This window comes from Tachysurus vachellii, chromosome 14 (assembly GCF_030014155.1).
Source record: "Tachysurus vachellii isolate PV-2020 chromosome 14, HZAU_Pvac_v1, whole genome shotgun sequence".
NCBI classification, from domain to species: domain Eukaryota; kingdom Metazoa; phylum Chordata; class Actinopteri; order Siluriformes; family Bagridae; genus Tachysurus; species Tachysurus vachellii.
Genome location: NC_083473.1, coordinates 9,450,371 through 9,464,956, shown reverse-complemented (window position 1 = coordinate 9,464,956; position 14,586 = coordinate 9,450,371).

The window sequence follows — 14,586 nt, the reverse complement described above, 5'->3', positions numbered from 1 at the left end:
CAAAAAGGACGGGCAAATACCCCTTGCGTTCAAATTAAGAGCTTATGGAACAAGAGCGACACACCGTGTATCAAAAGACTTATGACAAATGTGTCTACTTATTACTCCCTTGTATTTACACTCTTCATTGACACTACATACTTTGAAACTTTGTGGTTCATTGTATTCATTTTAGAAAGTCTTAATTCTGCAATAAAAAAGGTAAAACAAAAAAATTGTAACTTTATTAATAGCAATAATAACAATAAAAATGGAAACTCTAATAGTAACCATAATAATATCAATATCTATCTATCTATCTATCTATCTATCTATCTATCTATCTATCTATCTATCTATCTATCTATCTATCTATCTATCTTAAATAATCAACCAAAAAGGAACCATGGTATATCTGATTGCAACTAAGACCACATCTACTTATTCACAGTTTTTTATCACTCATTTATTACTGTGGTGAAAGTGATGTAATCAACCCTTTTGATATTCACATGTACAGATGTTAGACCATATCTCTTAAAAATAATTATTGCATGGTTAAATAGGAGATACCCCCTCCATCTCCTTTCTCTCTCTCTCTCTCTCTCTCTCTCTCTCTCTCTCTCTCTCTCTCTCTCTCTCTCTCTCTGTTAGTTACATATATCCATCCTTTCTTCAGGTGAGTCCTAAGTGAGTGTTAGAGAAGAGGGAAAGCTATCTGAAAATATTTTTTTCTTTGCGAAATCTGCAAACACATCGATGCATCTCCAATGCAACCATCTATTCATTATCTTATCTTTCTTATTAATTATCTATACTCTCTTAGAGAGATATGTTCTATGGTGTTATTACAAAGAATAAAAAAGTAAGATAAAAACAAAGAGTGTTATATTTAAAGCAACTAAACTATATAAACTCCAGGGTCTCTTAAAGGTGGCTGAGTCACTTTTTTCTGCATTAGTGGATAGTCACAGCCTGCAGTGCAGGATGTAGTATTAAAGGATGTGAACATGTTGACCTCAACATTCTAAAATTATGCCTTATGCATTATGACTAATACAGTTACTACTAGGATAAGTTTAAATTTATATGTAGTATATCTGATCATCAAGAGTCCTTCTTCTAAAGGACACATCATCAATTTATCCATACATTATACAATAAATCTTACTTTAATGTAAGCACAATGACAGCATCTGGCCAACATCAAATTATTATTTTTTCACAGAACAAGAGAGACTCTAGAAATGTAATATATGTAATATAGTTAATCTTATAGAGCCCTTTCTGATGTAATTCTCCCTTTCTTTCACTACAGCAGGAAGGTTTTTTAAAAACAGAAAAAAAAAAAAAAAAAAAAAAAAAAATCCAAAAACAAACAAACAAACAAACAAAAAAAAAACAGGTGTGAGTTTTTCACCTCAGTCAACAGAGATTTGCTGATGAGACCACACTATTTCCGCAGTGCAGAAAGAAGAGACTGTACTACTTAACTGAGAGCAGTTATTGATCTGTAAACACTCTGTAGGTGGAATATGAAACCATGCATGTAAGACTTTCTCCTGTATGAGTCTCACAAGTATTACACATACACACATGGCTCTTACACTAGTTTATATCTAATACACACTGCTCATTCACAAATAATGTTTATCTCTCTGTCTCCATATGAAATTATTTTACCATGGAAAAAAATATAGAATTGGCTCGGAAATATGTGATTCTTAAATGTTTGTGAAAATGCATTTTTTCCCCCTTTCTTATTATTATTTGGTTTTATTTGCACTGAAGTGTGTATGAAGTCTGTAGACACCAGAGGGGGTACTTGTGTAGTGTGTGTATGTGGTGTCTTTGATTTCATGTCCTTACCAAGGGTGTGTCCATTCGGTGGGGTGTTGGGATGTGCTGTGTGTGTGTGTGTGTGTGTGTGTGTGTGTGTGTGTGTGCCTGAGAATATCTATCTATCATATTCAAGCTGAGAAATTTAATAGAAATACAAAGGACAAGAGTGTATTTTTTTTACAAAAATTAAATACATAGTGTTTATGTATTTAGAGCATGGTGATACAATAAAAAAAACTTCTTTATAGAAATCGTATGGTGTACCAATACTGTGTGAATGTGAGTATTATTAATACAATTTTGTATTAGCTTATATGCATGAAATCGGTATGTCTGAGTGAATATTTGTATAACACTGTTGATGTGTATAGAACATGTGGAGTAAAACATACAACATGATGCATTTTAAGATAAATATGGTCATATATATATATATATATATATATATATATATATATATATATATATATATATATATATATATATATATATATGTGTGTGTGTGTGTGTGTGTGTGTGTGTGTGTGTGTGTGTGTGTGTGTGTGTGTGTGTAAGGGGGGAAGGGGACTGCTAGCAGGCATCAGAATCCCTCTCTCCTCCCTGGAAGAGACTTCCTGTTGCCATGGATACTTACTGGTAGCAGTTGTAGGGGGTGGTGAAGACCCTGTTCATTCTCCACGAATGAGACAGATATGAATGTATAAAACACTGAGTGCTCTTTGTAAAACTGATATTTATGTCTTACTGTAGATAAAATCTATATTTTAATTTCTTAGATTTTGTTGTTGCTTCCAAATAAAGACATATAATAACAGATGGAGGGAAAATGAAGCACCATTTATGTAATGAAATTTTTTAAATCTTTTTAAAAAACCTCTCTTAAGTATCGTTTAATTATAACCCACAACATCAACTTGCAAACACAATTAAACACAGACCCACACATATGCCAGAGAGTAGGTCAGCTCAAAGAGCAACATAAAAGAAGTGACAGAGTCATTATGACTCGCATCACATCCCCCACTGAGAGCTTGTGCTTTTAGCTCAGTCATACAACCAATAAGTGCCCCATCTGGGCTACAGCTCATTCAGATGTCCCCTGGCTTTCTCAGACAGCCAACAATCAAACATTAATTCTTGGGATCCAAATCATAATCAAAGATATATAAAAAAATAAAGCTTTGTAATATATACGTATTTGTTCCTCCACAGGCATGTCTGATTTATTTTGCCATTGACACAAATGATAACAAGATATACCAGATAACAGGTATTAAAATCATTTTGCTAAATGGAACATAAGAACTATGCCAAAAGCAGTAATTCTCTCTTCATAATCTCTTACTTTTATTTCAAATGAAATATCTATTCTCACTTTCATGGCAAAACAAACTGAAAAACAATTTATCTTTAGAGAGGAAATTTTGTAAACTGTAAAGCTTTTTGAGCATTTACATTTATTATTTACTGAAGTGTTTCTGGGCCAGGTTCACACCACCTATCCAGAATGATGTGTAAATAATAGAAACACTAAATATAATAGTTTGATTAGGTGCTAAAAGACAGGAGTGTTTCAAGCAGTAGTCAAACAGCAACCAAGCTACAAATAAGATGATTATGACACTAAATAATTAACACAAATAAAAATAATAGAGCAGGCTATGCAACTGCAACTAAAATGTAACTAAAAAAGATTCAGTGATTCAACATATGACAAAGTCAAAAACAAAAAAGTGTATTATTAGTTTTTCTTTACTCACTGTTCTAACTGAGAGTGGTGCTATAATAATATATGTAGTCAAAAAGTGCACAATAATTTGAGAACAATTTGAGTAACACATCTAATCTGCCTGACTTTTCACCTATCTTAGATCCATCATTACTGCAGATAGACTGTAGCAATAAAAACATTGCAATAAAAACATTGCATGCTCATTTCAGTTTGTATAAACCAAATCCTCAACAAAAGGAACATATGAACATGCAAACATTGGTAATATTTTAAGAAACAGCATATAATGCAAAAGTTTAAACACCTCTCAAAAATGAATATTTTAAAATATAAAACTACTAACCATTTTATTAATTATTTACTGATATATTTGTTTTCTATGTACTTTTAGTGTTAAGCAAGAAAAAATGAAACTGAACTGATCAAAGTCTGCTCGAAGTGATAGAGGGGACAAAGCTGTAATATGTTTCCTATTGGTTTAATGTGTTTTTAAGAGCCAAAAGCCTAATGATGCTATATAAGAGTTGTTAATAAGCACAGAAGACAACGGGATACATACAAACACATAATAACAACAAACAACGTATACTGATAACATTTCAAAAAAGAATTGGAATATAAAATGTTTAAACATTCTTGTTTTAATCATATAAGTGGAGTCCTATGTCAGCCTTAAAGCAAACACAATGAAGCTCATTTTCACTCAAATCCAATGTGCACTGATACAGCACAATAAGAAATACTAGTGAAAGCAAAAAACTCAAATTAGATATCAAAGCCTGAGCCTTAAAACGAGTTCATTTGTAATGGAAATATTTTCAGAAGGAATGCTGGCTGTGTGTTCGACTGAGATCTATTTTTAATTTTATTATTATTTCTTTAAATGTTTTTCATGTCTTTCTTGAAATTAAAACACCCTGAACCATATGATTCTTTGTGTACACTGAAATAGCCATATTACATATAATACATCTCTCTCTCTCTCTCTCTCTCTCTCTCTCTCTCTCTCTCTCTCTCTCTCTCTCTTGGTGTGTGTGTGTTAACACATAAGAAAAGCAAGGTTTTTATTAATGAATATAGCATGGCGATAAAACCAAACAAAGGAAAGGTACATGAATGTCTTTGAGGTAGAATGTAATGAGATTGGATTGGTAATAAATCATTCTCTGTTCAATCTCATAAAAGGCTTTCTAAGTAATAAGACTAAACCAACGCCTGTATCTGCAGTGTAGACAATGGCTGAACTAGCCAAGCAATCTGATTCGCTACTCTCAGTGAAACACTGGAACCTCCAGTAAAAACCTAATTGGTTAATGCTGGCATATGCTGCAGGCAATATGATTGGATAATGTGTTGCCAAGCGCAACTGAGGGCTCTACTGTTGTCTGTTGTCTGGTGATCTTAATCACACAGAAGCAGGGTTAAGAGAAATAGTGTGATATTGCACAGATTTATGTCAATCTAATTCCTATAAGGGAAATCTTAGATAAAGGCACTGTAAAGGCTTCCAGACTGCAGTAATTCATACTGCTGCATTTTATGTTGAATAATTTCTGGATAATGTAAAGCACAAGTGTAGAGTGTAGCACTAAATAAATAAATAAATGTATCTACAATCCAACCTTATTTCATGTCTACATACACACATTGTGTAAATAAATTGAGAAAATGCCTAGTAACCTCAGCCAATATATATAAAAAAGACATAAACTTTTTTTTACATAAATCCAGAGATATCCACATGAGTGGGTAGTGAAACCATGAAGCTTTAATTCTCTCTCTCTCTCTCTCTCTCTCTCTCTCTCTCTCTCTCTCTCTCTCTCTCTCTCACTCTCTCTCTCTCTCACTCTGTCTGTCTCTGTCTCTCTCGTGATCTGGAAACACTTGGCACTCTTAACGTCCAATACATCTATCTTGTGCCTTATATAAAGCATATGCATTTCCACAGCATTTTAAACATTTAAAATAAAATGTTAATAAAAGAAGAAGCTTAGAAATGAACAACAGTATATTAAAACAAACAAAACATAATCCAATAAACCATGTGAGAATTAGGTCTACTGTGGAGGAAAAGGACCTGCGTGGAATCACAGAAAGTAAACTAAACCACGTATGAATGTGAAATGCTCTTACCTGCAGTGTGCTCTGTGGATGCATAGAGGAAAAAAGTAAAAAAAAAGTTTATTATTAACACTGGAACGATAATATATATACAGGACAGAACAGGATAAACAGGGTAAATTCCAGTGAAATCACTCTTATTGGAATACCTACCTGTCTTTGTTTTAATAGTATAGAAATGACTTAAACAAATCTTATTCAGTCACTATTTCTTATCTCACAACCAGACAAAATAAAAGTAGTATGGGAAGTATGTGGAAGTATGACCCAGCTTAAGAGATGAAGCCACAATGGAAGGGGGAGTGCAGCAGAAAGAAAATATATATATATATATATATATATATATATATATATATATATATATAGAGAGAGAGAGAGAGAGAGAGAGAGAGAGAGAGAGAATTTAAACATGGATTAGGTGAAAGCTTTGAGAGGAAATATTAAACAACAAAAAACATTTGACACAAATATATAAAATAAAACAGTAGTTTATAAAAAGAGCTCCATATCTTAACATCTTATAATCTAATACATGTGCAGTGCATGAGTACATTGCATGTACCTACTCTGCATCCTTGTTGTGCCTGAACAATTATCAAATTAACAAAAATGATCTGCCTTCTTTCCTAACTGCTATAAAAAATATGATTCTACACTCTAATCCCTTTAGAAGGCTATGAACAGGATTAGTGTCCCCTACAGTTATGATGATGTGCCTAATCTAAGTTCTCAGCACAGCAGCACCACTGGAATAACTGGCACACATTCACAATGAGATTAACAACAAAACACTTGAGGAAGACAACAAAGTTCACCAATTCAAACTGAATGTCAGAATGTCACAGGTGCAAATTAATCTAGAGAAACAGTCAACAGATTTTAAGTCTGTAGTATTAAACAACAAAACTATTGCTTTGAAGGAATGTAGGTCATCGTTTTAGGTTATGGGTTTGAGCTTTTGTATAGTAGCAGTTTAATTCTGAGTCACATGAACACAGCTTTGGCTTTTAATCACTTGTGACAATTCAATCTAACAAATTGCATTTTGTGTTATTTGTGGCTGAGATGAATGTGAGCCACAATAATACATTCACATGGTTAGTAATCTTTAAAAGTCACTGATTCATTAATAATTAATTTATTACTTCCACATTTTATGAACAAAAGGATACTTGTCTAATAGTTTTATAACTTTTCTGATAAAATATTTGTCCATCACAATAAAGCATTTAACGTTAAAGGTATGCTGATACAATACAATTGTATCAGAATGAATGACATTTTCATTGTTATTTTTTCTGTATGCCCTGTTAGTCTAATAGTAACAATATTTCTTCATCAAGTCAATAATTTGTCATTTGTGTCCACAAATCATGCCCTATTTTCTCTCTCTCTCTCTCTCTCTCTCTCTCTCTCTCTCTCTCTCTCTCTCTCTCCCTCCCTCTCTCTCTCTCTCCCTCTCTCTCTCACACACACACACACACACACACACACAAACACACTGTGTCTTACAATACTTGTTACATAATTATTAATGCAGCAAATTAATTCTGTGCTACACATAAATATAAATCTTACACTAACCATAATCTCAAAAACCATATATCTTGGTGAGAGGCAGCAAAATGCCATCAGCTCGTCTCTCAACATTCAGTTAATGTAGGCAATAGTCACACATTTTATTTCTCTATATCAGCTAAAGACGTTAAATATCCACCATTCACTGTCCAGTCTAAAAAGAAGAAAGAATATGTTAATATTAAGTCTTAATTTTTTTTATATAAGTTTGAGCTTAACCAAGAAAGGAAATGCAAAGGGAGAGCGAGAAACAGGGAAGGTGAATTCAGCCACATTTCAGTGGAATGCTAGAAAGCAATATGTGGGCAAACTGAATTATTAACTGAATTATAAAGTGCCCTAGATTTCAAAGAGAGCGCTTGTATAAACACACTTATAGGTGAAAAATTGAGTGTGAGAGTAAAGAGGCAAATAGAGACAGAAGGTATAAATACACTTAACTATTTATAAATTGGACACACATTACCTTCCAGTACCCTCAACAACACCCTATTAAAGCCACCAGATCTCATATGCAAATTGCAGTACACTGTTCCTGCCAATTAAAATAACAACGAACGTATTCAGTTCTCATCTTCAACATAATGCTTCTAAAAAAAATCCCTCTCACTGATCTAACTTAAAGTCATTTCTCCTAGTTTTTATGACCAAAGAAAAACACAACTTAAAATGTACTGACCAATAACAATTCAAGTGTCCAGACTGAACATAAACGTTATCACTAGCACACACCTGACAGTCTCTGGTTTAAAACACACTTCAATAACCTCCTACCATAGGTAAAAAAGAATGTTTATTGTTTTGCTGTTTCATCCTGTAACACTCAACACACTGTTATCTTTAGCACTGTTAACTCCTGATACACTCCTCTCATTACACTCTGGCCTCTAAGAACTCTTTGGTTTCACTGCTGCATTATATTACCTTAGGCCCTTGTATAACTCATATTCATGCCAATTCTATGTATAGCCACAACATCCTTCAACTGAAGGTCTGTAAGATACCCCTGAGGTTCTCTGGCCCTTTAGTCATTCTCAGAACTAAGCCCAATGCTTAAGATGTAGTCAAATAGCATCCTGAAGTACTGTAGCATATTTTAACTGCTAACATACCACTTGCATAGCTACAGTATGTTTAGAGTTTAATTTGTTTATTTAAAAAGGGTAAAGAAAAAGACGTTATATTTCCAACAAAGGTTCAGACTTCAGTAGTATCACAATATTTATATATTTCATATAATATCATGCAAGAACAAAACTGATGATCATACACTGATGTTTGTTTAATATTACATATTAATATTATTATTATTTATATTATATTATTAGTATTATAATATTGTTTAATAGACTTTATTAAATATTATTATTAATTCATTCATTGATTTTCTACCGCTTATCCGAACTATCTCAGGCGTCATCGGGCATCAAGGCAGGATACACCCTGGACGGAGTGCCAACCCATCGCAGGGCACACACACACTCTCATTCACTCACGCACTCACACACTACGGACAATTTTTTTCCAGAGATGCCAATTAACCTACCATGCATGTCTTTGAACCGGGGGAGGAAACCGGAGTACCCGGAGGAAACCCCAGAGGCACGGGGAGAACATGCAAACTCCACACACAAGGCGGAGGCGGGAATCGAACCCAACCCTGGAGGTGTGAGGCGAATGTGCTAACCACTAAGCCACCGTATTATTTAATAGACTTTATTGTCTTTTGTAAATTTTGTTCTACATGATACAAATCAACATAACTTTAAATATAAATGTTTAACTGACTCTGAAACTAACCTTAGCCATTTTTTTAGACAAGCCAAATAAGGCAAGAAAATTAGAAATTGTGCTGTACTTTCACTCTACTGTGGAAATAGCACCTTCAAATACTTTTTCATTCATTCATTCATTCATTCATTCATTCATTCATTCATTCATTTTCTACCGCTTATCCGAACTACTCGGGTCACGGGGAGCCTGTGCCTCAGGCATCATTGGGCATCAAGGCAGGATATCAAATACTTTTTAATTCTTCAAATTATTAAAAGAAATTAATGTTATGTGAATTTTTCTGTAAATACCTGTAAAACTCAATGTAGAAAGAAGACCAAAGACTGCCTCCCCAAATTCCTAACAAATCAAATTTTTCCATATATAAAAAGAAAACAGACTGTGTCATCATATCTGGTAATAGGTATTAGCATTCTGGTTGCCACTTTGAACATAATGAACACAGCCATTTTAAAGCAAACATGTAGCATTAGCAATGTACAGGGTATGGTGAAAATTGTCACTTTAGCGTATTTTTAATTTAGTGTTTTAATTAGATTTCTATTTAGTGGACGAATAGCTGCAAAGTCATGATCTACAGCAGAAGCCACACACACTGCTGGCTTTTCAGTGGAGCTAGAAAGCTGGACGTGGATGTCAGTATGTATGGGGTTATATTTGCTGAAACATGTACAAATAATTAGCATGATGAAAAGAATATCTAATAAATTAAATGAGATTCACAAATATTACTCCATCCAATCTCATCACACCATGACATTTCCTCTGTGTGAATGGAAAACCAGGGTCTTTATGAAAACAAGTGAAACTATTCAAGAGAAGTAACTACTGTATGTACTACTCTATTAGACTGATCTATCAAGCAAAAATAAATCATACATGAATAAGAATTTCTTATCAGCTTATGATACCCCTCAATTATGATTCACAGGTAAACTGGCAGAGCATATCAGCAAAATGCCAGCAAGAGACAAAGAACCATTCACAACAACAGTAATCCTCCCTTTCTTCCTCTACTTCTTGTTAACACATTTCCCGCAGGACAGATATTGCCTCCTGCCAAGATACAGCTGGACCAAGCCCTGCTCTTCTCTTGTGATCATTCATACACTCTGACACCACTCACAGAATTTTCCCCTAATGCATTGTATACATGTCTAAAGTATTTTTGACTCTAGATTTTAATTCAAGCTTTTCATAAACACACACACATATAAAAGAGAGGATTGTGACTCCTGCACAAGATATTATGTCTGGTTTTAGATTTTGTTTAAAATAGCTTCTATCTCCAGCTGGTTTGCAGGCTGTTCCAGTTACAAAACCTGCCTCTCGCTCTCCCTCTCCCTCTCTCTCTCTCTCTCTCTCTCTCTCTCTCTCTCTCTCTCTTACACACACATACACATATACTTACCCAGAGATGAGTCACAACTTTTCCTGCCAACTCAATCTGTGTCTATATACTGACTTCCTGCCTCCCTCTCTGCATGTTACAAACATCCCACACCAGTTTCAGACTTCTATAACTTCATCTATTTTTGTATGCTGTCCTGCAAGTCATATTTATATTCTCCCTTTTAATTCTTTCCATAATCTGATGTACTAAAATTCTAAAATATGCTGTTATGTATTTACTCATTCCTTCTTTCTATGTCACTGAGCTACACTGCAACACTAAAGTATAAAAAAACTGTAGTTATTTACAATTATTTGGAATGCGTCCTTTACTATATATTATATATTATAAGCCATAATTTATTTGACTCCTTAAAGGATATAATTATTTTTGGGGGATTAATAGTTTTATTAAAAGAATATGACAAATATAATGACTGTTAAAGCAACTAGGTGGCCACTGGAGGGTTACATTTCATCCATGATTATATGCGTACCTAAATTTAAATCATGTGTATGTGACGAGACAAAGTTTCATAATTCTGTGCAGATACAGACTAAAGTGTGAGTGTGTAATTGTTGGCGAATGCACTGCAAAAACTGAACTGACATTACACTACAGACCTAAACCACCAGAAGAATGACCTGACACAGCATGTCAGATACCCACCAAAGGGTAATAATTCATGCCACATGTGTGTATCTTAAACCTGAAGTCTTATTTTAAACATTAAAACTGCTTCTATAAACGCCACAGCACTGAACCAGTTAAGCTTAATTGTCCCACCAGACTCAAAATAACCTATTCAATTAAATTATTACTAAAGTAAATCATTAATGATTGTGTTTTACCAAATTCTGAAATAACAACAAATGTAAGATTTACTTCACATAATTTATTATAAACGATTCACTTAGTGGCATTCTTTACCATGGTGGAAGAAAACAAGACAACCAGGAAGACAGCAACATGGACACAGAAGAGCAAGTACTGAAACACAGAGAGTAACCCAAGCTCAACAAGAAACCAAGTTATTTGCAAAAATGAAGCAATAGTGAAGGTGGAGCAATAATGCTACTAGATGAAGCAATGTTCTGCCTACAGCACACAGTATTCATGATACAGAAAATAAATCTGTTGTCTTGGCAACCTGTCTGAATTTTACTATTATGTTAACATAACACTCATTATGATGTAAGGCCTTATAAAGTACATCACAAAGCCCACTCACATATGTCAATGTGGTCATCCACACTTCATCATTTCAGCACCATGGACAACAGCCACCTGCTCACATTCAGCCCATACCTACACATTTAAATGTCAACCATGACTAATAAAGATTAGATTTGTGTCTTCTAACCAACAAATTCCTGAAGTTTGGTAATATACTGTATTGTCTTCATTGTCTTCATGTGTGTCTTACCCCATTAATTCATTCAGAATATGTTTTATCAATAAGTTCTTTTGTAATTCTTTTCTTACCATTCATTCATTCACTGATCTTCATTAAGCACTTCTCCTTTCTTTCTCCTTAGAGCCTCTCTTAGAATACTAGATGTGAGGTGGAAATACACTTTGGATGCAATTCCAGTCCATTGAAAGGCACCATGCATGCACACACCCAGACACACACACATACCTGCAGGCAATTTAGAATTACCAGTACATACAGAAATGTTTTCGGGAAGGTAGGGGAACCTGGTGAAGCCCACAGAGACATTGAGAAAATATGTATAAAACTGCACAGAGAGTAACTTGAGCTCAATAAAAGAGCACAGTCCCTTAGATGGCAATGCTTCCACTGCACCACCCTTGTTATATGAGAATCTTTCAAAATTAAAAACAGAAATAAATACTTGCGTATAATTTTTCAGTGTCTGTATTATTTAGATTTAAAGCACACTATTTTATAGCCTTATGTAATATTTCTTTCTTTCTTTCTTTCTTTCTTTCTTTCTTTCTTTCTTTCTTTCTTTCTTTCTTTCTTTTCTAACCTACATGTTGTCATTATAAACTTTGTCTACTAAATGCTTATTAAACACTGCTTGTTTTCCAGTGTCTTTACTCATGCTTTGCTCATTTGTATACACTGCATGCTTGCGTTTTATTTCCTATAGTTACACAGTGTACTGCATCATTGATCAGAGCCTGACAATGTAGTGCCCAGTCTTCTCCACTGTACTGGTTTATTGCAAATACATTTTCACAAATCTGGCTGCTGCACTGGTGCAAATGCACAAAATTAAGGGATATACAAAACAGTAAAGGTTGCCTGAACACTTAAAAATCATGTCGTGTCTCAGTAGACAGTGTCATATACAACACATGCACATAATGCCTATACACTAATATATTCGATATCCTGTTCAAGAATACTGTTATCATGATACTGTTATGACAAAGCAATAATGTTTTTGGATTTCACAACACCACAAAAAAAACAACAAACAGAAATGAAAAATAATCAAATTGGCCTCAATTCTAGTGCAGAGGTCTATTCTATGAACGATCCTTAAATGAAAGTTTACATTGAAAAAGTTCAGTTTCAGTTTACATAAAAAGCTCCGTTGTGGCTACCTCAGCAGCTTATTCAATACAGCAGACTATAACCTTTTTGAGGTAAGAGTTCTGATACTGTAGCAGCAGTGGAGACCATAGAAACTGCAGTAGCAGCAATAAAAGTACTGCTGAGCCAGCCACTGCATAAAGCTCTTACGACAACCTGACTGCATTCTGCTTAACCATTATTCTTTCCAACAGATCATTTTTATTAATACATTGAGTAAATTAAGGGCTTGTGAAAAAAAGTAGCAGAGCAAACAATAGAAGGTAGGAGAACAATGGAGAGGTGATGCTGAGCTGAAAATGAGTCAAACAAAGGGAGAAAAAGGGAGAGAGACTGACTGTGTGTGTGTGTGTGTGTGTGTGTGTGTGTGTGTGTGTGTGTGTGTGTGTGTGTGTGTGTGTGTGTGTGTGTGTGTGTGTGTGTGTGTGTGTGTGTGCATATGTGGGGAAGGTGGGAGGGGGGCTGTATATTACCACTTATACACAGACATAAGATCGATTATGTACTGTTTTTCAGGTAGATAAATATAGATATTATGATGATATTTTTATGATCAGAAATTATCAATGTTTTTAAGGCAATAACATTTTCTATACAGCATCAATACCAATACCGTACTTTACATTCCAAATTCATACATAAACTGAATGAATGAATTTGGAATGTAAAGTACGTTTTTTTTCCAAAGACAATATAAGGAAACCAGGGAATCCAGAGGAGACCCAACCAAACACAAGGAGAACAGTTGAAACTCTGACAGACTAACACAAGCTCTAAATAATATTAAATAATCATTAAATATGGCAATGATTAAAACATTTAGAGCCAGATAGTGCACAAATTGTAAATAGTTCTAAATAAAGTCAACTGAGAAAAAAAATTCTGTTTGCACAGTTCAGAAGTATACATCATATTTTCTTCCCAAAGGTTGTATTATAAAAAAATGTATAACGATTATTTAATGGTTGAAACTTAACAGTAAACATTGCCTGTGTTTTTTGTAATTTACATATAAAATAAAATAACTGTTCTTCTCTGAAAATGCCGTTACCTGCTTTAAGTCTCCATAAAAAACCTGTCTCTGATTTCCCCTGATTTTTCTTTCTTATAACCATTGAAAAGACTAAAGAAACATAATATTATGAAATAAAATCTAAGAGCGGTAGATTACTAGTGAATTATTACTCATTTGAGACAGAATACAACAAACATTAAAAAATAAAACAAACATATTATCAAAGGAACTAATTACCAGAATACCTTGCAAGATGGAAGGAGATGTATGGCCTAGACACAAAGGCATACTTCTTACAATTATTTATGAAATCACAGGCCTTCCTAATACTGCATTGCTCATCTATTGTGCTATGTATGTACTGTATGTGTCTGAGTAACTGTCTTTATTTCTCAATTAAACATCAGGAAGTAAGAAAGATCAAGTAAGAAGAAATAACCTTGATAGATGGGACACAAAAACGGAAAGAAATAAAGAATAATAAAAGCAACAGAAAGAGTTTGCAAATATAATAAATTAAGACATTAGTTCTTTCCTGAAAGCACTAATTAGATCATGCACTG